The sequence below is a fragment of the Palaemon carinicauda genome, chromosome 43 (genome assembly GCF_036898095.1).
Source record: "Palaemon carinicauda isolate YSFRI2023 chromosome 43, ASM3689809v2, whole genome shotgun sequence".
NCBI lineage: Eukaryota > Metazoa > Arthropoda > Malacostraca > Decapoda > Palaemonidae > Palaemon > Palaemon carinicauda.
Genome location: NC_090767.1, coordinates 54,769,523 through 54,796,627, shown reverse-complemented (window position 1 = coordinate 54,796,627; position 27,105 = coordinate 54,769,523). Strand labels below are relative to the sequence as shown.

The 27,105-nt window shown below is 43.1% G+C and overlaps 1 long non-coding RNA gene across 1 annotated transcript in view; it reads right to left on the bottom strand.

The window, feature by feature from the left end:
* LOC137633462 (uncharacterized) overlaps window positions 1–18,473 on the bottom strand; it is a 329,887-nt gene extending 311,414 nt beyond the window's left edge. The window contains exon 1 of the long non-coding RNA XR_011042241.1: window positions 18,413–18,473. This is a non-coding gene — a long non-coding RNA (uncharacterized lncRNA). The remainder of the gene's footprint in view (window positions 1–18,412) is intronic.
* Window positions 18,474–27,105: the final 8,632 nt, after the last annotated feature.

The window sequence follows — 27,105 nt, the reverse complement described above, 5'->3', positions numbered from 1 at the left end:
TGGGCACAGTCTCCTACTTTACAGTTTTAGAAAACCTCTCAAAGAAATGGAAACAGTAAAAAGAACTCTATTGTTAACTGGTTAAGTCCCTTGAATTTTGTACCCACCTGTGTTCCCTCCTGTGGAGCAATTTTCATCTTCAAGTGTCGGGATGCGTGATAAACAAGTTGGTTCGTCAGATGGCATCTCCGGATGTGTTGGCTTTGCGTAAAACCCCCTTGACGTAATGCCCAACCCTTTTCCCTTCTGTAAAAGGCACAGTAGTAGTTTTAAAGTGGGAGAAAGTGGCCCAAGCTACCTTCTTTGGACAAGCAGCTTCAAGAAAACAAGATCATCTGGTCTCTTCAAAGCCCAAATCCTACGCCACCCACATAAACAGCCTCGGTAGTAGGGCAGGTTTCTTCTATTGACCAGCCATCCTCAATAAAGGTTTAAAGGCCACTCATAAATGGTGGGGGAAAGGGACAGCGAGATTTGCCCTATCGACTAGGGCAATGCCCTAGAGACTGACCATATATACATATGATCACTGCCCAAGCCCCCTCTCCACCCATGGTAGGACCAAGGTGGGCCAGTCAATGGCTGCTGATCACTCAGCAGATGGACATATAGGCACCCGCAAACCCCCCTCCTTAGATCACAAGGACGGTAAGGTTACAGCAACCAACGAGTTTGAGAGGGACTCGAACCCCAGTCTGGCGCTCACCAGTAAAGGAAATTACCACATCAGCCGCCACAACCTATTACAGAAGAAAAGACATCTCGTCCCATTCCTCTCGTTGCCATAGACAATCCAACAGGAGGTTCACATTAGGGTAGACATTCCACTTACGACACCACTTGTGGGGAACCCCTTTCAAGTCAATGGGCATGGTGGCAATTCTAAGGGGCAGATCCCTGAATGGTAAAGTTCCTTCGCTCCGGATATCATTTACCGTTCATGAACTGACACCCTCCTCTTGCTCTGAAAACGACAATCCGTTCATTGTACTTGAAAGGGTCCGCAAAGACCTCCTCTTACAAGACGAGGTTCAGACTATGCTTGGAAAGAATACCATAAGAAATCTATGATAGGTCTCCAGGCTTCCGCTACAACTTGTTTACGCTCAAAATGTTGACAGAGGTTGGAAACCAGTCACCAACTTGTCTCATTTTAACCGCTTGGTTCTGCAAACACTATAAAAAAATGGAAACTCCCAGCTCAGTCCTACAGGCAAAATGACTTCCAGCTATCCACAGACCTCAAAGCAGTATACTTTCAAATCCCATTCCATGCAGTATCAAGAAAGTATCTCTGTTTTGTTTAAGAAAGAGAAGATTCCAATATAGAGTCCTTTGATTCAACCTACTTTCAGCACCACAAGTGTTCAAAAGTGTCTTTACCCTGGTGTTATCCTGGGCTCATACCATGGGCGTCAGAATTTTGTGTTACTTTGACGTTTAGCTGTTACTGGCAGTCTGAAGCTCAGACTCTACACCACAAAGGCTTTCTTCTCAAGTTATGTCAAGATCTTGGAGTCAGGATAAGTCAAGAAGTTGGTCCTTGGTCCTCAAAGTAGTCTGCAGCACTTGGGCACGAGTATTGATACGGTCCAAGCACGAGTGTTTCCGTCTAGAGACAGGCTGCTCCGGTTCAGAAAAGTTGCAGCAGCCTTCTTCACAATGAACTCTCATATAGTGATACAGTAGCAAAGACTCCTGGGGCACCTCGCATCTCTAGAACAGTTGGTTTCTCTCTGGAGGAAGCACCGAAGTCCCAATGGTGGCAAAGGACGAACTCCCCATCTGTTTAGGACACAGTCCCTCCAGAAGTCAGAACGGATCATTCGTTGCGACTTCGAGGAGAGAACCTGTTCAGTGGGTCCCCATTGCAGGGCCCTCCTCCAGAGCTTCTCCTTTTTTCAGACGCAACTTGGCAAGGATGTGGAGCATATCTCCAAATCCAATACTTTTCCAGTCTATGGACACAGGAGGACATGATTTACCATATCAACTCTAGAACTGAAGGCTTTGCTCCATTTCACAGACTACTCTCCAAGAGACCAATAGACGGGAGCGTGTAGTTTCTTTTGTAGAGTTTTTCTCCCCATGGGAAAGAGATTGCTGTACCAGAAACCTAGTGGTACGCGAGTGCTCTATACCACCGCTTATCAGTTTGAAGGGTGCCACTGTTTCTTCCCTCTTTCTGGGTTTTCATTACTAATTCAAGGAATAGAATTTAGAAACAGACAAGAAGAAGAGAACAATCAATAGGAGTAGCATAGTTTCATTCGTAGCATTTTTCTCCCCATGATAGAGACAGTGCTGTACCAGAAACCAGTGATCCCCATGGCGTTAGCTCAAGAAAAGACGAGTGAAGGGAAGGCTTAAGACTTGTGGTGCAGTGGACAAACTGAAGCACAACATCTTGAACTGTAAGATCCTTCCTTGGAAGGAAAATCTCATATGCTTCCTTGACCTTGGATGGACTGGGATCTAGAAGCATGCATCCTTGAGGTCTACGGACAAGCAGACTGTCATATCCTCTCAAACTGCTTGCATGACGGTCCTGGGCATTTTTATCTTGAACAAGGATTTGAGAATGAACTGGTTCAAGTTGGAAAGGTCTATGACAGGCCTTCCTCCTCCTGTTAGCTTTTCTGCTTAGATGTTACTGAAGAATCCTGGAGACCTGTCGAAGACGTCTTTGATTGCGTTCTCCTCCAGCATCTTGTGAAGCTCCCCCTGCAAGAGAAGATAATTCTCTGATCCCCTCAAATACTATGACGGGTTCATCAGAGTCTGAGTTAGAGGAGGGTGACAGTCTGTGAATGGGACGAGATACCCTGATCTCAGGACTTCTACCGCCCAGGGTTCTGCCACATGGAACTGCCACCTGTCTAATGACTTTGCAGGTATCTCCCAACTGGTGGTAAGTCAGGGTAATTGCCATCTCTAAAGGGCACAACGCCGTCCTCGACTCTTTCGGAAGGGGTGGTCCCTAGAGTAAGGTCTTCATCAGCCAGCTGACAATGCTGATGTGAGGGCTCTGGTGGAGAAGCTTAAGCCTTAGATGGAGGAGGAGCAGAAAAGTGATGACACTGCCTTCCTGAAGAAGGTACCTAAGCTATCCTTCTCCCATTTCTTAGCTGCTGTAGCTACTTCCAAGGGCGGGAACAAGGTCGGTTGTCGAGTAGATATACTGTAATGCATAGGACTAGAGAGTCTCAACTAGCCATCTGGAGCACGAACTTACTCACGACTGCATCTCTATGCTGGAGAATACAGTTGACCCAGAGAAAAGCATAATGGTGAAAAAAATTACAGCTCTGGAGCAAATCGTCAAATCTGAGATTATCAGAAAATGGAAAATAGGACGCTGCCCATAACCAGTAGTCTAGCCAGGAACAAGCCTGGAAAGATGACATTGAGACCATTTTCAAGTTGGATATATCGGCAGCATAAAAAGCAACTGATTGCTGAGTTACACAGTTCTGAGACACCAGTGATGTACATGTTGCGATCTCCGGATCGGGTTAGGATGTGCACCTTCCGTCATACAGAACTAATGTTGATGCAAAAGAGGAGACGGCAGCAGTTTCAAGGATCTCACTGCCTTCAGCAAGTGATCAGAGTCGGAAATCTGTTTTAATACTTGAGGTAAGATGTCAAGAGCCTGATGACACCAAGAAAGATTCAGGTTCTGCCTGGAACTCTGTCTCCAGGAAAAACCTATCTATAAGGGTATATCTCCCAACTACAGGTTCACGACGAGCCTCCCCAAAGCCACTGATTGGTCGAATGAGGCTCATGATTTTTATAAAAAAAATCTTTTCCCCCAGACCAGAAGTAGAAACCTCCAAGGGAACAACTTCTGTTTGATCAGAAGGTTCTACTTCCAGAGGGAATGGAGTCTTGTTAATGGTGATGGGAGAAGACGCACAATGTGAAGAGACCACAGGTTAAACCGGTGGACGTGGAGTATGAGAAGGATGCTGCTTACGGACCAGTTGGGAGGTCTTCCACTTCTCCGGAACATTCTTTCATTCCAGACGCACCTCTGGGGTGTGGGTCAAAGAGATGGAATGGGAACGTGAATGTTTAATCCTGGCTACACGTTCCGGAGAAGTCAGAGTAAACTGTTAAGTTAGAGGAGAAAAAAAAGACTATCATCCTCCTCAATTGAAGTACAACAAACATCAAATTTTGGGTCTTATACACTCCTTGAAAGTGTTCTGCCTTTTCTGAAGTAGCGATGTTGATAAACTTGGAGAAGCTCTTGAGGCGACCAAGGTCTTGAACACTGGATAGCAGCAAACAGCTGGTGCTGTGACTGCTGGGAAAGAGGAGCAACTCGAGGAAATGTAGGATAAGGATTCACGCATCATTTTCTATACGAAGATTGATGCAAAGGAGAACCTCCCATAAATGAAGCATCATGTTTAACCTACAAATGGTTGAGTATTGTCAAGAAGAGGCAGAACAGTGAGTATCACTATCTAACCTAATGGCTGGAGGGGAAGACGGAGTCCTTTGTGGAGAGGACGATGACCCACCAGGCATAAAGCTTGGGAGGCACACTGGAAGAGGCACATTCATCCGATAAACAACATTGGGGTGCGTTGAGTGTTCATCTAAAACACAAACATTAGGACGTATACCACATTTAAATGGAATGTAGAATAGTGGACAAGTCTCAGCAGATTTGCGAGTGCAAAAGCAGGGATGGATTGCAGGATTGTGAATGCTCTGCCGAGCTTGAGCCGAGTCTCAGTGGGAGCTCCAACCGCGACACAAAAAGTTGCTCTCCATGTGTCTCAGATGACGACCTTTTAGGAGAAAAAGCCGATGCAATATATCGATCTAGGTAAGAGAGACCCAATGGTCCTTGAGGGGTAAGAGGCATACCTGACTTCCCAGAGGCATGAGGTTAGTAGGTTCCCAATAACGGAGATGGAGGAAGTTCGAGCGAGAGCCAGGATGGTTAGCGTTCAGTGGCAAGATGGCGGGGTGTGCACGTTGCGGTGAATTCAGGCTGAGTGCACATAGTGTGCAGAGGAGAGATTTCTGGGACATTCTGAAAAATTGCACCAAGGATTTATGTCAGGAATTAAGAGCTACTGTACTCATGCAAACTAAAAATGCTTGTAGGTGGTACTGGCGAATGAGGATGATATATCTCAGCCGGCTGACTGGAAGCAAAGTATCAGAGACAAAAGTAGAATCCTCAGCCTCATGAGATAAAAACACGGTCACCATCCTCCGATACTGTTTCTTGGGTAAGATTTGATAACGAAGGACCGGGCAGGGGAAGATCTGGGCTTGAAAGACATCTAAACCTCTTACTCTACTTCAAAGCCAAAGCAACTGATGGAGAGCGATCACGTTTAGCCTCTTTCTTCCATAGCCCATGGAACTTCTCCCACTGGGAGGGTGACCAATCCTTACACGCAACACAAGAGGACTCCGATGAGCACCTACAGCATATCTACGACATGTAAAAGCTAAGGATCTACATTAAGGCGACTCATGAAGGTTACACAAGGATGTCTTTCGGTACCAGGACACGTACACACAACAACCACTTGTTTCACACTCATTCTTTAACACAAAAGAGAAACCAATTAAGCAAGGAAGAAATACTGGAGTCCAGTAACTGACATCCAATGTGTTGAGCAACATCATACAAACCTATGCAGTATGAGTGAGGGTGAGGCAGCCATACCAAGCTGATTCCAGACCCTCAATAATTCTTCAACTGCCGTAACTGGCCTCGCCCACAATTATAACAAATTTAAAGTATTTTGTATTTTTCCTATCCACACAAACCAAGAGCTCTTTATTAGGGAATATACTTTTGGTAAAGCTTGAAGACTAGCCATAAGACTTTCAAGTGAGGTGTAAATACCTCGCCACTAATTAGCAAGGGGAGGTAGCAGGTAGTACTGGCTACCAAGCTCACGCACACACAAACACACACGCAGACACCAGTGGTGTCTCGTCATTTTTGCTTGCAGGGAGGACTCACAGAGGGATAGGTGGTGGAGGACCAATTTTTAGAGAGAGCTAAAGGTTTGCATTGCGATACAAATTACTTTAAATTTGTCATTTGTTCCGTCACCAAAATACAAACCTTCTGCTCTTTATTAGGGAAGACTCACCCTTTAGGTGGGTGGAAGTCCTAACCAACTGGCTGCCTTTTGACCTGGGGTTCCCACCCGTGCTACACACGCATAAGGAGGAATACCCTGACCCCTCGCTAAAATCTGTGCCATAGCATGCTTAAGCAGCCTGAGCAATCTATGTGATTGTGTGATATCAGCAGTGTGACTAGTCTAGGTAAGAATTCTTAGAAATAAATCTTTAAACCAACCCTAGACATACCCAATCCTCTCTAACCAGGGAGTATGGGGACGCAACAAGTATATATCTCTATACCAGGTTACGCAAGGGAAATGGTTATTACCTGCAGACAGAGGAGGCCAGCGTGCAGAGTACCGTAGGTGCTGTGCCCCGAGAGGGGAAGATGAAAGAAAGAAGAGCCAGTCATTCTTATCATTCATCCCAGACTTCATCCAAGGTAACCTCTGCCTTCCACTATACACTACCTGTCCATCAAGGAGCTAGAGGTGTTTAAACCACTTGTTGAGCAGCAACCACAAGACAATTGGAGAATGTCTCCATGTTCCTGAGGGTCACGTCTTGCAGGAAGTGGGCGGTGAAGGTCATTTGATGATTCCACACACACTTGCAGGACCTGCGTCACAGAGGAGTTCTTGAACACTAACGTATTAAACTCTAGGTCTTTTTGTTTATGGAGAAGGATCAGGATTCAAGGCCCAGTCTATGACTTTACGAACTCATGCTGATATAGTGTTCTTGGTGATCCTTCCCTTTACTTTCTCCATGCTGGCAATAAGTGCTTCCACTAGGGGGCGAGCACCTGCAGTTCTTTTGAGGTAGCATCTCAAGGCCCTCACTGGACTAAGTGGCAGTTGATCCGGGTCATCTGTTACATTACAGAGACTTTCAATTTAGAACGACCTGAATCTTGGGATTCGCTACTCCCGAATTTTGAGTCTTGGCGATAAACCCATCCCCTTAAACGGGAGATGTCTTAGGAATAACCATGGAGTTCACTTACTCTCTTGGCCGAGGCCAAAGCGAGAAGGATAGTGTCTTTCAAGTCAGATGAAGAACTGATGCCTGACGTAATGGTTTGTAAGGGGCTCCACTTCAGAGATCAAAGAACACGAACCACGTTCCATGAAGGAGGTCAACTTCCGACTGAGGAGAAGCAAGCTCGAAACTCCGTATGAGGAGGGAGAATTCCAACAAAGAGGAGATATTTGTTCCTTTCAGTCTAAAGGCCAGGCTCAAGGCTGAGCGATAGCCTTTCACCGGTGAGACTGAGAAGAGCTTTTCCTCTTGAAGGTAAATGAGGAAATGCACTATTGCTGAAATGGAGGCATAAAGGGGAGAAATATCCCTTCTACGACACCAACCACAGAAGATATTCCACTTGGCCTGGTAGACTATAGCTGAAGATTCCCAAAGGAATCCGGACATCATCGCAAGATATTGCGAAAATCCTCTCTGCATGAGATGTTGGATAACCTCCAGGCGTGAAGAAGTATGAACTCTACAGCTTTGTGATAGATATAGTCATTTGAGCAGGTCGTGCTATGGAGGGAATTCTCTCAGGACTTCTGTCAGCAGTTGAAAAAGGTCCGGAAACCATTCCGCATGATGTCATAGCGGAGCTAAGAGGAACATTGCTTGATTGGAGGAAGATCTTGCCTTATTGAGCCTCCTCCTTATCAGGCAAAATGGGGGAAAGGCGTAAACGTCGACGTTGTCCCACCGTTGTAGGAATGCATCTTGCCATAGAGCCTGCGGATCCGAGACAGGGGAATGGTAAAGCGAAAGTCTGTTGTTCAGGGACGTCGCGAACAAGTCCACTGTCGGGAACCCCACAAGTCAGAACTTGGTTCGCTAATATATAATTCACGGACCACTCGTTGCTCTGCTGAGGTTGTCGTGCAAGCACATTCCTTTTGCCAGGAATGAAGCCCGCCGATAGGGACACCGAGTTGTCTTCTGCCCATCTCAGCATCTCCACTGCAATAGTGCTGCGAATATATGCTAAGATCTTTCGAATTTGGACTAGAGCCCGGAGTTTGAGTGATGAAGCAGATGGGCCCTAACCCTTCTTTTGACGCATCTGATCATCAATTCTGATGGGAGTACAAGGAGGTTGACTCTCGGTGGAGATTCTCGTCTGTCGCCCCCCCCCCCCCCCTTCTAGGTCTATCCTCTGCTCTGACACCATGAGGACCAACAAATCTGGAGAGCCCTTGTGTTGAGCCCCCTGGATCTCAGCCGCCTCTGAAGTAGATGGCCATTGAGCACTAGATATTCCAGGGATTATAGGCGACCTACGAGACGTAACCACCCGGGCAGGGAGTGCGTTTCACTGTAGGAAGGGACTTGAACTTCTTCAGCCTCAGGATCCTATCATTTGATGGGAACACTTTCTGCAGGTTGGTGTTGCTGATCATTTTAAAATATACTAGTCTCTGTGATGGTAGCAGGGAGCACTTCGAGGTTTACCACAATCCCTAGGTTGTAAGAAGAGTCTATCTCAGTGTTGAAGAAGGGTAGCCACCGAGTCTGCTAGGATCAGCCAGTCGTTCAGGCATCTTAGATAGATGCCAATCCTGTGGGCCCAGGTTGACACTAGGGAGAAAACTCTAATGAAAACCTGATGTGCTGTTCACAGGCCGATGCACAGCACCTTATCCAGGTATTGTCTGCCTTCGTAGATGATCCTCAAATACTTCATGGATGACACGTACTAGGATTTGGAAATATGCATCTTTTAGGTCTAACTTGCTCATGAAGTTCTGTGGTTTTACTGCTTGCTGACCGTCCATCTCCCTCCTGAATAGAGTCTGTTGTACAAACTTGTTCAGGGAGGAAAGGTTGATGACAGTTCTCCAGCCTCCAGACTCCTTTCCACAAGAAAGAGTCAACTGTAGAAGCCTGGGACTCGTGGAGAGTGCCCTTCTCCAACATGCTCAGGACTTCTTGACCCTGAATTGTTCCAGAGATACAGTATCAAAACCCTTTCCAAGAAGAGAGGTTTAGGCACTACTGGTGGTGGACCAAAAAAAAATGTTTTCGATGACACAGAACATTATCACAGTGCAGGTTTACAATTGGAGATTTTCAGACATTGCTATTGTGGGCCCACGGTGACCTGCACGGCATCGTATGCGGCCATACTGTTCAGAATTTAGGACAGTTTAAGTGACTTTGCAGTCTGATGGTGAAAAGAATACTGAGGCGGAGAGCGTTGCTTTGAGGGAAAATTATTGCAGTACAGTATTTTTCACAGTTATATGTTCTTTATAGATGGTTCATTAGATAGTAAGTGTTCAAGTATGTTACTGGTCATTACAGATGTCATAGAACCATAGTGTTGCGGGGTTCTCCTTTAAGCTTGGTTCTGTAGTAAGGTTTCCTTTGTTTTGGAGGCTGACTAGGTTGAGAATCCTAATACTTCTAAGTCTTTCAAATCCTCAGGTTCTGTAGTCATGGTTTCGTTAGGATTTTAAAGTTCCGTTTTGTAACTGTGTAGTGATATATCTTGCATTTAACTTAGTATTTTTCTCTTGCTTGTACAATATGCAGTAAGACTATTCTGAAGTGGTCATTTCTTTTGTTTATCTTATCTTGAGGCTGGAGTGTAAAGGGATGCTAATTTTGCCTTTAATTGATTATTTGAATTGACAAAACAATGTTAATGTATTCCTAACAGTTTTCTTTTTGTTTCATTTACAAATAAATATTTTTTTGTTTTTATGAAGATGACAAATTCGAAGATAATTTGTATTTTTCCTAACCATACAAACCTTAGCTATTTACATGGGGTATTACTTTCGGCGTAGCTGAAATGACGAGCCATTAGAATTTCAACGAGGGTTAATTACCCCCGCGCTAGTTAGCAAGGGGGTAGAGGAGTGGTAGCTAGCTACCCCTCCCCCCCTCACACACCAGTGAACTGCTTCACTTCACTTAGAGGGAGGACTTGCCTCGGGGGACAGGGCTGGCGGGCATGTGTGTGTAAATAGCTAAGGTTTGTATGGTTAGGAAAAATACAAATTATCTCCGAATTTGTCATTTGTTCCGTAACCGAAATACAAACCACGCTATTTACATGAGGTGATTTAACCCTTAGGTAGGATGGAAAGTCCCAGCCTTACTGGCTTTGGCTTTACCCGGGGACTCAGAATCCGAGTGAGCAGCACTCGAGAAAAGGAGTCCCTGCACCTCACAAGTACGTGTGGCCTACATAAGCTTGTGTGTGAAGGAATAAAGCGTGACTCATCCTAGGCAGTTGACCTGTTGTTCTTAAGACGGAACTCTAGGTTAGGACATTCCCAATACCACCTCATCAGGGTATGGGGGACGCGACAGTATTATCTAAATACTAGGAACACAAGGAAGCATGGTTTACCTGCAGAGGTTTGAGGTTAGCTATGCAGAGACCAGGATGCTGCTTTCCCCATGAGAGGGGAGGATGAAGAAAGAAGTAAGGGCCAGACATACTTCTTCCGTTCATGCAGTCTAAAACCGGGTAACAATGCCCTCAACCTTTTGCTACCTGTCCAATAAGGAGCCTGAGGTTAGACCAGCTGTTGTGTAGCCATAACAGGGCGATAGAAAACGTATCGATACTCCTGTGGGTCACGTCCTGCAGGTAGTGGGCTGTGAGGGTCGTTAGACGCTTCCAGACTCCAGCTTGTAGCACCTGCGTCACAGAGTAGTTCCTCTTGAAGGCCAGGGATGTTGAGATGTATCTGACATCGTGTGCTGTAGGGCGACGTGACGGAGGGGGGTCTGGATTCAGGTCGAGGTGAATGACCTTGAATCCGGGCTGAAAAGGCATTCTTGGTGACCCTCCCCTGCGTCCTTCCTGTGCTCCCAAACCGGGCTTGCACGTGAGAACGAACTGCAGCTGTTCTTAAAGATGACCCCTCCGGTTCCTTACTGGCAAGTAGGAGAAGGTCTGGGTCATCTGTTACAGAACGGAGACTCGAAATCTTGAAGGAGTCGAATCGAAGGTCCGGGACTCCAAGATTCTGAGTCTAGTAACCAACTCAGGGACGAACCTGAATGTTACCTCCCCCTATCCTCTTGAAAGGGCGACGTCGTACGAGAGACCATGAAGATTGCTTACACACTTGGCCGAGGCCAGAGCGAGCAGGAGCACCGTCTTCCAAGATTAGAGGCCTGACGTAATGGTTCGCAACAAGATCTCTTAAGGGTCTTAAGAGCCCAAACCATGTTCCATGGAGGAGGTCTCACTTCCGACTGGGGGCAGGTAAGTTCGTAGCTTCGTGTGAGCGAAGAAAGATCCAGCGGGGAGGAAATACCTATTCCTTTCAGCCTGAAGGCCAGGGTAAGGTTGAGCGATAGGATTCACCGCCGAGAGCGAAAATCAAATTTCCTTCCGCCGATAAACAATAACTCAGTTATTGCTGGAATAGAGGCATCAAGGGGAGAGGTACCTCTCCCACGACACCAACCACAGATGACTCTCCACTTCCCCTGGTAGACCCCTGCGGATGACTTTCGCAGGTGACGAGACCTCCGCTCCGCGACTGTTGCGGGGTGCCTCTTTGTGAGGAGGTGCCGTATAGTCTCCAGGCGTGAAGCCGAAGCGATGCTACGGCTTGTGATAGATGTTGCAGTGTGGTTGTTTGAGTAGCCCGTGCCATGGGAGAAGCTCTCCCGGGAGTTCCGCCACGGGATGCAGAAGATCCGGAAACCGTTCTGCGTAAAGTCGCAGCGGAGCTCTCAGGGTCATCGATAGGTTGACCGACAATCTGGTCTCGCGGAGCCCCCTTCTCAACAGACAAAATGGTGGGAAGACGTAGGCGTTGATGTTGTCCCACCGTTATAGGAAGGCATCTTGCCAAAGAGTCTTGGGGTCTGAGACTGGGGGGTAGTACAGCGGCAGGTTGAAGTTCAAGGCTGTCGCGAGCAGGTCCCCCAAGTCAGGACTTTGCTGGTTACTAGGGGCCAAAGACCCCCAGATACTCTCTATCTGTGAGTCTCTGCTCAGATTGTCGGAGAGCACATTCCTTTGCCCGGAATGAAGCGAGCAGATAGTAGTATTGAGTGGACTTCAGTTCATCTCAGTATCCCTACTGCAAGATGCGAAAGTTATGAAAATATACCTCCCTGCTAGTTGAAATACGCCAGTACCGTGGAGTTGTCGCTCACGGAGTGACTCGCCAGGGTCTGTTGGAACTGTTGAAGGGCCAGACTACGGCCTTTAATCCTAGCTGATTGATGTGGAGGTACCCTTCAGGTTCTGACCATGGGCCTAATTCAGAACGTGGCCCCCCCTTTTTTTGACGAGTCCGAGAACAGCACCAAATGCGGGGGAAGGACGAGAAGATCCACTCCCTTGCAAGAGGTTTCCGTAGGTCAACCCCCATTGCAGGTCTAATCGTTCCACTGGTCCCATAGGGACCAGAAAGTCCAATGAATCGTTGCTTTGATTCTGCTGGGACCTGGGCTGCCTAACAGGGAACTTATCCTGAGGCGACCGTTCGGAACTAGACGGGTCAAGGAGGAAAGGAGACCTAGGAAGCGTAACCAAGATAGGGCTGAAAGCTCTCCTTGTCTGAGGAAAGGTTCTGCGACTCTCCTCAGCCTTGCTACAGTCATCTGACGGGAAGGCTTGGAGATAGGAGTCAATATCAAGCCTAGATATCCCAGATGTTGAGATAGAAGCAGAGAAGACTTCTCGCAAATTACCATGATCCCTAGATCTTGGTAAAGATCCGGAAGCTTGTCTCGGTGTCGAAGAAGGTCGATTCCGAGACTACCGGAGTTAGCCAGTAATCCAGAAAGCGAAGGAGGCGGAAACCTGCTCCTGAGTGGCCATGAGGATATCAGGGTGAACCTTCTCGTGAAAACCTGCGGTGCTGTGGCAGGATCGCAGCACAACCTCTTGAACTGGTACATCTGTTGTCTAGGCTGAATTCCAAGTGCTTCCTGGAAGACGGATGGAATGGGATCTGGAAGTACCCGTCCTTCCGATCCAGTGCATATGAAGTCTAGTGGTCTCGCTACAAGTCTGATCAATTCTGCTGTTCCACGCTGAACGAAGTTTGTTCGACAAACTTGATCAGAGCTGAGAGGTCGAAGACGGGACTCCAGTCTTCAGATGCTTTCCTTACAAGAAAGGGTCGACTGAAGAAGCCGGGGGGGGGGGGGGGGGGTGGGGGGGGGGGGCGTCGACGACCCTTTGGAGGGCATCCTTCTAAAGCATGGCCCCTTCTGCCCGAAGGGCTAGTCCCTTGCCGATCCCATGGCATAGAAGCTCAGCGACACTGGATTCGCTGTCAGTAGAGGTAGAGTTGTTAAGAACGAGGCGCGATGTCCTTGGCTGATCACGGAGATCGTGCAGGAATTGGCATCGGGATGCTGCTATCTGAAAGTGTAACTTTAGGCATCCCCCCAGCGGGAAACCTGCAGGGGGGTTGCCAGTCCTAGCGTTTGCGGACTCGGCCGCTCCCTCTAGGATTATTGCCTTCCCGGGAGGACTTCCCGTCCTTCTTGTCCCTGACAGGAGGGGGCTGCTATTTGTACACCTTGTCTTAGCTGCCGGAGCCGGTTCTGATGGCCTAGGCTGACGAGGCTGTATGTTGAGGCGCTGGAGGCTTGCAGGGTCTGGAAGTAAGCGCCTTTGGAGGAGTGAATCGAGATTCGACCTTCTCCACACACCAGCTGTTTATTTCCCTGTCCTTGGGCTCAAACAAGCTCTTCCCAAGGATGGAAGAGTGTCTGAGTTTGCCGACATCCACGGTTGGGACTTCCGAGAGGAACCTCCCGGTCACTGCATCTCGATGCTTCAACATCGTGTTTGTCCGCAAGCTCGAAACTTGGCGACGGAAAACAATGGTTCTTGTGCCCGAGAGGAAAGTTCCCATGATCTTCCTGGAGCTTCCTTGTACAAATTCTCGGGTCGCAATCTGAGAGGGAAATGCCTGGTAAGCCCCTTCCACGGAATGGTGGAGAGGAAGGGCTAGACCAGTCACCCCCATTTGATGGGGCCTGCCCGAAAAGAAGGAGAAGAATGTTGCCCAGACACTTCTGAAGATTCTTCCTGCCCTTCCACGCGCCATGCTTTGCGTTCGCGGGGTGAAGATCGTGACGATGATGATCTGGAAATACGCGCTCCAGAAAGCTCGTCAGATTGTCCGTGTCGCGAAACCCAACGGGAATCGCGATCGAGAGCTCCCTGGCGCTCGCACGATGATATCATCGATGGTTCGCGCACGGGCGAACATGGGCGCGCGGGCGGCGGGCGAGTGGGCGGGTGGGCCCGTGTATCGTTGGTTCGCGCACAGGCGAACGTGGGTGTGCATGCGAGCGGGCGAGCGGGCACGTGGGCGTTGTTTCGCGTGTAGAACCAATGATGAGGTTGCGCGTAAGGGCGGGCACAGGAGACTCTCATGGGCGCGCGGGGGCGCAGAGAATAGTGAAGATCGTCGGCGAGGAGGTGAAGGAAATCTTCTTGCCTGCGCCCAGATCTAGTAGATCGTGGGCGTGAGGGCGAACGTTGGCGCGAGGGCGAACGTTGGCGCACATTGCGCACGTCAGGAAAGAGCGCATATATGAGCGCTGGCATACAGTTAAGGAACAATCTCCTTGCCTGCGCCCAGATCCGGAAATCGTGGGCGCGAGAGCAAACGTTGGCGCGCATTTGCGCACATCAGGAGGCGCGCAGATGTCAGAAGGTGCGCAAATGTGCGCTGGCGAGCAGGGGAATCGTGGGCGTTCAGGAGACCGTTGGCGCCCATGGCGTGTGGCAGAAAAGGGAGCGCAGGTGTATGTCCAGATCCGGAGATCGTGGGCGCGAGGGCGAACGTTGGCGCACATTGCACACACATCAGGAAGGGGAGTGCCGATGTGCGCTGGCAAGCAGGCAATCGTGGGCGTTCAGGAGACTGTTGGCGCCCATGGCGCGTAGCAGGAAAGGGCGCGCAGATGTGCGATGGCGAGCTGAAGAGAGCTGGCGCACAAAAGGTCTCAGAAGCACAGGTGAGCGCTGGTGACCAGAAGATCTACGGCGAGACTCAACTACAAGAGATCGTTGGCGCGCAGGTAAAACCTGGCACTTAAGGGACTTACCCACATTGTGGAATAAGCCCCTTTGCCCCGAAGGGACCGGTGCCCATTGGAAACGAGGTGCGTTGGCGCCCACTGCGCATCTGCGTCCAGGAACGGAGATGAAGACTAGAAGGTCTGGCAGGAGTCGGAGATCGTGAACGATCTTCAGAGGGACAGGGAAGCAGCTGCAACGGTCGGTACTCGTCGAGGAGGATCTTCTGCGCGAATGAAGATGAAGACGACCTCGGACAGGAGCACCATCCTCAGACCTCCGAAGAGGAGTCTCTGATAGTGAACTCCCCCGAGGGGAAGAGTCACTTGCAGGAGAGACCGTAGGCATCAGCTGTCCCCGAAGGGAACTGAGCCCTCAGCAACAACAGCAGGAGGAGTCCTCCGAAGAGGAGTCTCTGTGGTGAACTCCCCCGAGGGGGAGAAGTACTCGCAGGAGAGACCGTAGGGCTCAGCTGTCCCCGAAGGGAACTGAGCCCTCAGCAACAACAGCAGGAGGAGTCCTCCGACGAGGAGTCTCTATGAGTGTCCTCCCTCGCGAACGAGAGAGGAAACACTTCGTAGAAGAGACTGAAGAAGGAGCCCATAGGGCCGAGGGGTCAGCAAGTGACCTAAAAAGAGCAATCCTCCGAAGAGGGGGTCCTGTAGCTGCTCAGCCCTTTGAGCGTAGCTGCAGGTGCGACCGCTCAGCACCAAGAGCATAGTCGCACGAATTCCATGGTCCGAGCTTGCAACCGCTCAGCCCCTTGAGCAAGGTTACAAAAGCGGTCGCTCAGCACCAAGAGCATAACCGCCGGAGGACCAGGAACAATAATAATAAAGGTAAGAGAAGTTCCCCCCAGAAGGGAAAAAACTCAAACCTGGGCAGGGAACCTTCCCTCAGAAGGGAAGTTACCCACCCAAGGAGGCAAACCTACTGAGAGTTCTAAGATGAACTGAAGAGCTGTCAGTTGTCACGGGAGAACTTCCAGGAGAAGGAAACACGCCCCTGACGAAGTCATATAGAGGAGGCAGCAACAGCAGACTCCCCAGGCCCCAACAAGATAGCTCTGCTTCGTTGTCACATTAGGCAAACGAAAAAACTAGATCGTTAACTGTGAAAAAAAAAGAAAAGTAATTAGTTAACATTCATTCCCCCGGGAAGACTCCGAAGAAGAATCCCGAGGGAAAAAAAAAAACACAAGAATTACACAACAGGCATGTGCCCTCAACCCCACTTACACTCACGAGGAAGGGGGAAGGGCGGAGAACTGTAACAAAAACTGAATTATAAAAATTATAATTATGTAATTCAATTAAGAATGTTCACTAAAAGTAAGAACGAAAAAACCCCGAAGGGAAGCGTTCTACAAAAAGCTGAAAAGTTGACAAATACAATTAGATTTCATAAAAAATAATTAAGATAAAATGTATGGAGTAGCAACTCCACCCGACACGGGAAGGAAGCTACCGTAGTACGTAGTAAAGGTAGTACGTAGTAAAGGGTGAACGACCTCAAGAGAGAGAGAGAGAGACAGACCGTAGTCAAACAACACTCTCATGTCCCTTCGCTGAAACCCACATTCCCCGTAGGAAAGGAGGAGCAGCGGAGAAACAATAAAAACTCCAGCAATGACGACTCCCCACGGCGCCCGAGGAAGGAGCCGAATGAAGAAACGAAGGACCAAGGAAGAGATCACGATCCATGAAATTACACCGTGATGGCCTGACTGCCGGCGGGCTACACGGTGATATCGTACACTACACACACACAGCACGAACACTGGAAAGGAAACTTACGGATTTCTATACTCAAATATATACATAAACATGAAAATATGTTTACATATATATTGAGTATAAGAAAAGTAATTAAGTAAAGACAAAACATTAAATGGCTGCCAAGCGAGGGCGAAAGACAGACACGTCTGCACATCGTCCGAGCCAAAAGTGAAGAGACATTTCACCGGTGTGTGAGGGGAGAGAGGTAGCAAGCTACCCCTCCCCTACCCCTGCTAACTAGCGTGGGGGTAGTCAACCCTCGTTAAAAATCTAATGGCTCGTCAATTTCGGCTACGCCGAAAGTAATACCCTATGTAAATAGCGTGGTTTGTATTTCGGTTACGGAACAATCTAGATTTAAATGCCAGGAATAAGTCTGTACTCTCCGGTAGCTGTAAACAAAATGGCTACTCAGTTGCTTCCCCATCATCGTCATTCAGTAACTACTAACATATCTCTATAAATTCCAACAGCCGAGTTCCAACTTATATAAAAAACTATGCTCACATCAAGGGACGAGGATTTGCGTTTACGTACGAACAATGAGGTTTAGGCATCAGACTTTCATAATAAGGAATTACGTTTAAAAACTAAGTCACATTATCATGACAAAAGCCAGAGAGACTATATTGCACCTACCTCCCTTTTTCCCAGCAGAGCCAAGAAAGTAAACTATTAGTATTATCAATTAGAGTAGCCTATTGATGATTAATTATTATTATTAACTACAAATTATTATTAACTATTATCATTTACTAATTATTATTACTTATTAATAATTACTAAATTATTATCAATTATTATTACTAATGTTTATAATCATTATTATTAATCACTAGCTATTATTACTCATTATGATTATTATTTACTTACTATTATAATTAATTATAATCGTTAATTACTAATTATTATTAACTTATTTATTATTTTCATTATTTATTATAATTCATTTTTATCATCATCATCACTACTATTACTATTACTATTATTACTATTATCATTATCATTATTACTGTTACTATTATTATTACTATCATTATTATTTTATTATTATTTTTAATTACTGAACCTACTTATTCAGCCATTGTCCAGTCAACACTTAGCATTTAATCTTAGCAACACTAAACATCAAACCTAACTCTCTCCTTCCTAACCTAACCTAGTGCACCATGTGTTTCCTCATCGGTATGGGAGTTGAGCTAACATTGATAAAACCTATTTTTTCCATTTCAAAACTAAGGCCAGAATACAAAATTAAACTGGAAGACAGAGGAACAAAACCAATTTAATTAAGAGGTCACGATCCAATACTTTGTTGATACAGGTAAGTTTATATATGGAATTATTCTGTAGCCTAAGACTATTTTCAGTAAACTCGTAGGCTCCCCTAGAAAGCCCACTCACATATACGTCCATAACATTGTTTTAACACATATTACAAAGTCAAATACATCCCAAAACTACTCACCAATGAATGAATGAAGTCTCATTGATAAATTCACTTCACTAAACCGATTAAAATATCCGCAAAACTTCATATAAATAAAACTTTCGAAACCTCCAAGGAAGTAGTTTAAGAAGGTTCACTCAGACGATTTGTTTTGGATGACGTCACTGGACAAGGATTCCAAAGAAGTGAGCCAAGGACTATCAAGTACACGAACGCCATCTATTAGGTATAAAGCGAACTAGCAGAAGAAATTTTTTATTTATTTCCATACACAGTATTATCATTATTATTATTATTTGCTGAGCTACAACCCTAGCTGGAAAAGCAGAATGCTTTAAGCCCAAGGGCCCCACCAGGGAAAATAGTCCAGGGAGGACAGAAAACAAGGAAAAATAAAACATTTTAAGAACAGTAACAACATTAAAATAAATATTTCCTATATTAACTATAAAAACTTTAACAAAACAAGAGGAAGAGAAATTAGATAGAATAGTGTGCCCAAGTGTACCCTCAAGCAAGAGAACTCTAACCCAAGACAGTGGAAGACCATGGTACAGAGGCTATGGCACTCCCCAAGACTAGAGAACAATGGTTTGATTTTGGAGTGTCCTTCTCCTAGAAGAGTCTCTTCTACCCTTGCCAAGAGGAAAGTGGCCACTGAACAATTACAGTGCAGTAGTTAACCCCTAAGAGGAGAATTGTTTGGTAATCTCAGTGTTGTCAGGTGCATGAGGACAAAGGAAAATGTGTATAGAATAGGCCAGACTATTCAGTGTATGTGTAGGCAAAGGAAAAAATGAGTTGTACCGAGAGAAGGATCCAATGTAGTACTGTCTGACCAGACAAAGGACCCCATAACTCTCTTGCAGTGGTATCTCAACGGATGGATGGACAGTGGCCTGGCCAACATACTACCTATAGTCTATTTTCTATAGCGGTGCATATTTGCACCGACTCACAGGGGTGCCCTTTTAGCTCGGAAAGCTTCCTGATACCTGATTGGTCGGAAGTATTTTTGTCCGAACACCTTCATTGTTCTCAAATAATTACCAAGTAATGTGAATCAAAACTTATTTATTAAGCTATATTTCTCCATCAGATATATGTTTTATCTATAAAGAATGTGAAAGAATAAATATATTATAAAGTATATTTATTCTTTCATATTGTTTATTGACAAAACATATATCTGATGGAGAAATATAGGTTAATAAATAAGTTTTGATTCACATTACTTGGTAATTATTTGAGAACAATGAAGGTGTTCGGACAAAAATACTTCCGACCAATCAGGTATCAGGAACCTTTCCGAGCTAAAAGGGCACCCCTGTGAGTCGGTGCAAATATGCACCGCTATAAAAAAAATAGACTATAGACGCCAAACCACCTGTTAGTCATGGTCTACTTTGAAGGAAATAATGACTATATCTAAAACGTTCCATCTGGTGTTAAGCTGGACTGGGGTTCGAGTCCTGATCAAAATCGTCAGTTCCTTTGGTCACTGCAACCTTACCGTCCTTGTGATCTAGGGATGGTGGGTTTGGGGGAGCCTATAGGTCTATCTGCTGAGTCGTCAGTAACCATTGCCTGGCCTTCCTTGGTCTAGCTTGGGTGGAGAGTGGGCTTGAGCGCTGATCAGATGTAATAAGGTCAGTCTCTAGGGCATTGTCCTGCTTGATAGGGCAATGTCACTGTCCCTTGCCTCTGCCCTTCATGACAGGAATTGAAATATGTTTTGATGTTGAACAGACTGACCTAAGTCTTTTTATAGTTTATAATTAAAATATGTTTTAATGTCTTTTTTTAATTGTTCGTTATTTCTCATATCGTTTATCCATTTCCTTATGTCTTTTCCTCACAGGACTAATTTTCCCTGTTGGAGCCCTTGGGCTTATAGCATCCTGCTATTCACACTAGGGTTGTAGTTTAGCTAATAATAATAATAATAATAATAATAATAATAATAATAATAATAATAATAATAATAATAACTAAATCTAGACTTTTTAATATCATGAAAATTCTACAATAATGATATATTTCTACCAAATCATTTTATAGACAGAAGTATATAGATAAAATAGTTCATGTTTCAAATATTTCCCTAAACTGATCTTTTAATATTCCACGATTGTTATTTTCCATAGCTCTCTCTCTCTCTCTCTCTCTCTCTCTCTCTCTCTCTCTCTCTCTCTCTCTCTCTCTCTCTCTCTCTCTCTCTCTCTCTCACACATTTCAGTCCTCACCACAAACCTTTAGTGTTGATAGGCCAATGCAATATTTTTGTCGCTTATTCTATCAAAACTGAGATGAAATTAGTTTTAGAGATAAAATCTGTATGGAAATCTTATTCCACAATTCGTCAACTTCATCTTTTGAATGTGTGAGAGTGAGGAGAAGGAGAGATGTGAGAGTGAGGAGAAGGAGAGATGTGAGAGTGAGGAGAAGGAGAGATGTGAGAGTGAGGAGAAGGAGAGATGTGAGAGTGAGGAGAAGGAGAGAGGACAACTCGCTAACTTAGGCTCATTGAACTCCATGGAACGATTGGACGAGATTTGAACCGATGACGGTTGATGGCGTGTCAATTTTGGCGGTCAAGATTTACTTATTTCTTGAGCCCGTAAATGACACATTTTTTAATGTGATACCGAATATAATACATTTCCATGTTTTGTATGGAAGTAAAATGATCTTTGTAACAGTACAGCTGAATCGGTGGAACTTCGAAAGTTCAAACTAATTTTGAATATCACCTCTCTTATAGTTTATTTATTTCATTGGGCTATTTTTCCCTGTTGGGGCCTTTGAGCTTATAGCTTCCTGGTTTTCCAACTAGGGTTGTAGCTTAGCTAGTAATAATAGTATTAAGTGCTTAAATGCAGCGAACTCAGAAGACGTAGCAGCCTTAAGAGAGGATCTAATGAAGTTAGGAGAATAGCCCCAAAAATGGAAAATATTTTCCAACTGTGGGAAATGCAAAATCATGTACATAGTTTATAGTCACCCACAATCAGATGACTCACTGCTGGGTAATTTGAAGTTCACCAAACAGAGCCTAAAAGCTGAAAAGAAAACACAAAACATAACAGGCTACATAAAGACACAATTCAAATACAGAGACAAAGACACTACTACAGCTGTAGCCTACACAGATAAACCATAACGTTAATACACTTCATATTCCCATATCCTGCTCTTTTATATTTTAAACTTTCCTTATTCTCCTGTACAATCTATAAGTTTACCCTATAGGTCTATCGGTATAATTGTTATTCACACCTACACTAACATAGGCCTAGGTGTGAATCTAAAGGATTTGCACTTCATTTTTCACTAACTTCTGTGCCTGCTCGAGTGCTTCTGTTCCTAACCTCCTACCCCTTCCCTATCCCTTCTTTATCTTATATCTATTCCCCTTATCCACATTAATCCTACCATTCTTCTCTTCCTCATTCTTTAGTCAAATTGTCCATTCAATTATTCACCCAAACTCAAGATTTTCCATAGCCAAAGGGATCTCATTTCACTGCCCGATACCCACATAAACTTATATCTTTGATTAGTAGGAAAATGTTATACCCAATTAGCATAATTTCATTATATAATCCATCTTTTTCACATTATTATCTCTCTGATATAACCAATCTCTTCCTTGAGGGTCCACTCTGGCACACTATTCTATCTAATTTCTCTTCCTCTTGTCTTGTTAAAGATTTTTAAAGTTAATATAGGAAATATTTTAATGTTAGTGTTCTTAAAATAACTTATTTTTCCCTTATTTCCTTTCCTCACTGGGCTATTTTCCCTGTTAGGGCCTCTGGGCTTATAGCATCCTGCTTTTCCAACTATCCTTCTCTATCCAGTAAGGATAGGATATGCCGCCTATCCCTCCTATCCTATACAGCACACATACCTCACCCCTCCATTCCCTACCTATTCCTTTTACACAAGGACGCTCTACAGAACTTCCTTATCCCTGCCTATCCATTTCCGTATCCTATCCCACGCGGAGCCCTATCCTAATGCAAACCCAATTAATCTGGGAAGTGTAAAGTATCCTTTTTCCCAATCTAAATCACTAATATCCTTCGAGAGAGAGAGAGAGAGAGAGAGAGAGAGAGAGAGAGAGAGAGAGAGAGAGAGAGAGAGAGAGAGAGAGAGAGAGAGAGAGAGAGAGAATGGGTATTGTTAATTATGCTCAAAATATTCAAATAATAAAGGAAATGTACATAAGAAACAATGGCGTAGGCCTACTTTAACATAATCGTGTAATAGACGTATTTTGTGTTCGAATGTCTTTAAATCTAACTTCGACTCTACATAATAATATCATTGTAAAAGTTTTACGGTTATAGGCATGGAATATGCATCTGCAAATCCAGTCACTTAGGCCTACGCTTAAATAAAGCATCAGATTCTCAAATAAAGTTATAATGAACGACATTAAATCCAAGTTAAAAAGACGTATACTATTGTAGAAAAAAAGATGAAATGACCCTTACTGTTTGGCATCGTAAGGGCGAGAATAGCTTTACATTTTCGAGAATTTCAATTACTTTTATCTATAACATATTACAATTTGACTTTTCCATCATATTAAATATAACAGTTAAATATAGAAACAAAATAAGTTATTGTTCTCTCAAACACCACTAACTAGGCCTATGTTCTCATGCAACACCGTTTAAATGATTTGCAAAGTTTTTCTTATATTTATTTAAATATTCCTCGTTATTATTGTTCTTTTATTCTGCATTTGAAGTTTGTAAATAGAATGAGAAAAGGTTTAAGCTTAAAAACATTTCATCTACTTCTGGCTTTGTATTACTAGGCCTAGATGTTGTCGATTTCAAAATCGTCATAAACCGAAATTTCTCGTTATTATTATTATTATTATTATTATTATTATTATTATTATTATTATTATTATTAAATGCTAAGCTACAACCCTAGTTGGAAAAGCAAGATGCTATAAGCCCAAGGGTTCCAACTGGGAAAAATAGCCCAGTGAAGAAAGGAAATAAGGAGATAAAGAAATGGTATAAGAAATGATTAACAATCAATTAAATATTATTATTATTATTATTATTATTATTATTAAATGCTAAGCTACAACCCTAGTTGGCTGAGCAGGCTGCTATAAGCCCAGGGACCCCAACAGGGAAAATAGCCCAGTGAGGAAAGGGTAAAAGGAAAAATTATATATTTTAAGAATAGTAACATTAAAATAAATATTTCCTCTAAACAATAAAAATTTAAAAAAATCAAGAGGAAGAGAAATTAGATAGAATAGTGTGCCCGAGTGTCCCCTCAAGCAAGAGAACTCTAACCCAAGACAGTGGAAGACCATGGTACAGAGGCTATGACACTACCCAAGACTAGAGAACAATGGTTTGATTTTGGAGTGTCTTTCTCCTTTAAAAAAAAAGACCAGTAACAACATCAAAACAGATATTTCATAAATAAACTATAGAAAGACTTATTTTCATCATAAAGACATTTTCGACCAAAATTCTCCTCAAAAAGTAAACAACTTTTCTACTATGAAAATTGGCCAAACACCAGATGTGACTCAAGTCATGTCTGAGGCCTTAGTCCTGCAGTGGACTGCATTTGTTATTGTTGCTGTAGCTATTTTGTAAATAAATATATATATATATATATATATATATATATATATATATATATATATATATATATATATATATATATATATATATATATATATATATATATCCACTAATGGCCAATTATCATATCCTGCAACTTAGCGCCTAAAAACAAAAAAACCTCTGAAGTCCTTCCAAGGGACGAAACAATATGAAACTATCGCTCAATTCAGAGGAAAATTCCTTATTTCATTGAACGAAATAGTGTAAAAATATCGCTCAATTCCAAGGAAGACCAGAGGGTCCCACAGTCCGAGTGCTTTGGAAATAACATATTATTCTCAGAGCAGAAAATCGAACCGAAATCAATTGGGAATTTTATAATAATAATAATAATTAGTTACTTGATTATAATGTCACTCCAAGGACTAAACATTTCTTAGTTAAGAGGAATAATGAGTCACATATGAATGGAAGGTGTTCAACAACCTCTTTGAACCTGAAATTGTGTGTGTGTGTGAGAGAGAGAGAGAGAGAGAGAGAGAGAGAGAGAGAGAGAGAGTGTGTGTGTTTGTACACATGGGTCTAACCTACATATTCATTAGGTTTCCCTTTCCTGTTCAAATAATTTCGTTCAGTTGAGCGTCATGAACAGGGCCACGTAGATAAAAACTCTCAATCAATATTTTAAAAACTCAAAGAGGATTTCCCGGACAGCCTTAGAAATACTTAATGGCCTACACACACACACACACACACACACACACACACACACACACACACACACACACACCGAAAAGGAAAACGTTAGCCTAGGCCTACACTTAATATCTCTTTTAAAACCTATTACAGATTATACATAATGAATATAATATTATGCAAAACGTGTAATGTATCATAATTGATATCACAATAAAACAGGACATTCACACGTTCAACAAATAAGTACAGATTGACCTCTGAAATTGAAACGCCATCCACCGTTCCCTCAGACTCTATTTGGTCCCTCCAACTTTTTCTCTTTTGTTAAATGATATTTATTCGTCTTTGCTTCTTATCACTTGACTTCACACTTTCCTCATCTCATTCCCTTACTAGTAAAGCTATTTAGTATAGCACCATGCTATAGTTGAACATGGCTTTATCTCGGTATATTTAATATATAAAATCTTCCTATGGCAGTTTCCTTTCGATCTTGTCAGGGTTTCAAGCGATTTTTGTGTCTCCGTTTTTCCCTGCAAGATTTATTCTAGTGAGGAAAGCTTTGAGGATCTATTCTAAGATTGAATTAACTGTATTTATCAAATTCCTCCACTTACAATAATCGTTATAGACCGAAAATGCATCATTTTCTCATAGTGAAAGGCATCAAATTTATCATTTAGATCAGCCACTTTGAATAGGATAAAGAGTCAGAACTTCAAATGTTAAAATTTGCAGAAAATGTCCTTATTTTGAACAGACAGACACAAGTCTTTTTATAGTTTATATATATAATATCAGTTCTGATATTACGGTTTTTTAAATAGTTTATTTCATTTGTTCATTATTTCTCATATCGTTTATTTACTTATTGACTTTCCTCACTGGCACACACACACACACATATATATATATATATATATATATATATATATATATATATATATATATATATATATATATATATATATTATATATATATATATACAAACACACATACATACATATATAAAAATAAAATGTATATAAATAAATGAATATATATATATAAATGAATATATTTAATATATATATATATATATATATATATATATATATATATATATATATATATACATGCATTACATACACATATATAAATAAATACACACACACACACACACACATATATATATATATATATATATATATATATATATATATCCCTTTCTGAGTGGGTTTCTGTATCGCCATGATCAGCAAAGCTGTACTAGTGAAGGTTGATTTGCTGTGAGGGATCAGACTAGAATCTCCCATCACCAATCCGCAATGGACATGGATGAGGCCTTTGTCCTGCAGTAAATTAGAAACGCCTGTGTTTGTATTTGTTTTATATATATATATATATATATATATATATATATATATATATATATATATATATATATATATGCCATTGTGTCATTGTCATTGTCTCAATGTTATTGTGTCATTGTCATTGTCTCAATGTTATTGTGTCTTTGTCAGTCTTAATGCCATTGTGTCATTGTCATTGTGTCATTGACATTGTCTCAATGCAATTGTGTCATTTTCATTGTTTCAATGTCATTGTGTCATTGTCATTGTGTCATTGACATTGTCTCAATGTCATTGTGTCATTGTCATTGTCTCAATGTCATTGTGTCATTGACATTGTCTCAATGTCATTGTGTCATTGTCATTGTCTCAATGCCATTGTGTCATTGTCATCGTCTCAATGTCATTGTGTCATTGTCATCGTCTCAATGTCATTGTGTCATTGACATAGTCTTGATGTCATTGTGTCATTATCATTGTCTCGATGTCATTGTGTCATTGTCATTGTCTCAATGTCATTGTGTCATTGTCATTGTCTCAATGTTATTGTGTCATTGTCATTGTCTCAATGTCATTGTGTCATTGTCATTGTCTCAATGTCATTGTGTCATTGTCATTGTCTCAATGTTATTGTGTCTTTGTCAGTCTTAATGCCATTGTGTCATTGTCATTGTGTCATTGACATTGTCTCAATGCAATTGTGTCATTTTCATTGTTTCAATGTCATTGTGTTATTGACATTGTCTCAATGTCATTGTGTTATTGACATTGTCTCAATGTCATTGTCTCAATACCATTATGTCATTGTCATTGTCTCAATGTCATTGTGTCATTGTCATTGTCCTAATGTCATTGTGTCAGTCAATGTCTCAATGTCATTGTGTCATTGTCATTGTCTCAATGTCATTGTGTCATTGTCAATCATATTGTCATTGTCTCATTATTATTATCATTTACAGATTATGAAGATCAATCCAAGAAAAAATAATTAAACTAAATTAAAATTTCTGGCAACTCAAGCTGCAAACTAATGTTGTTTACCGACTTTTGCTAAATAAAAAAATG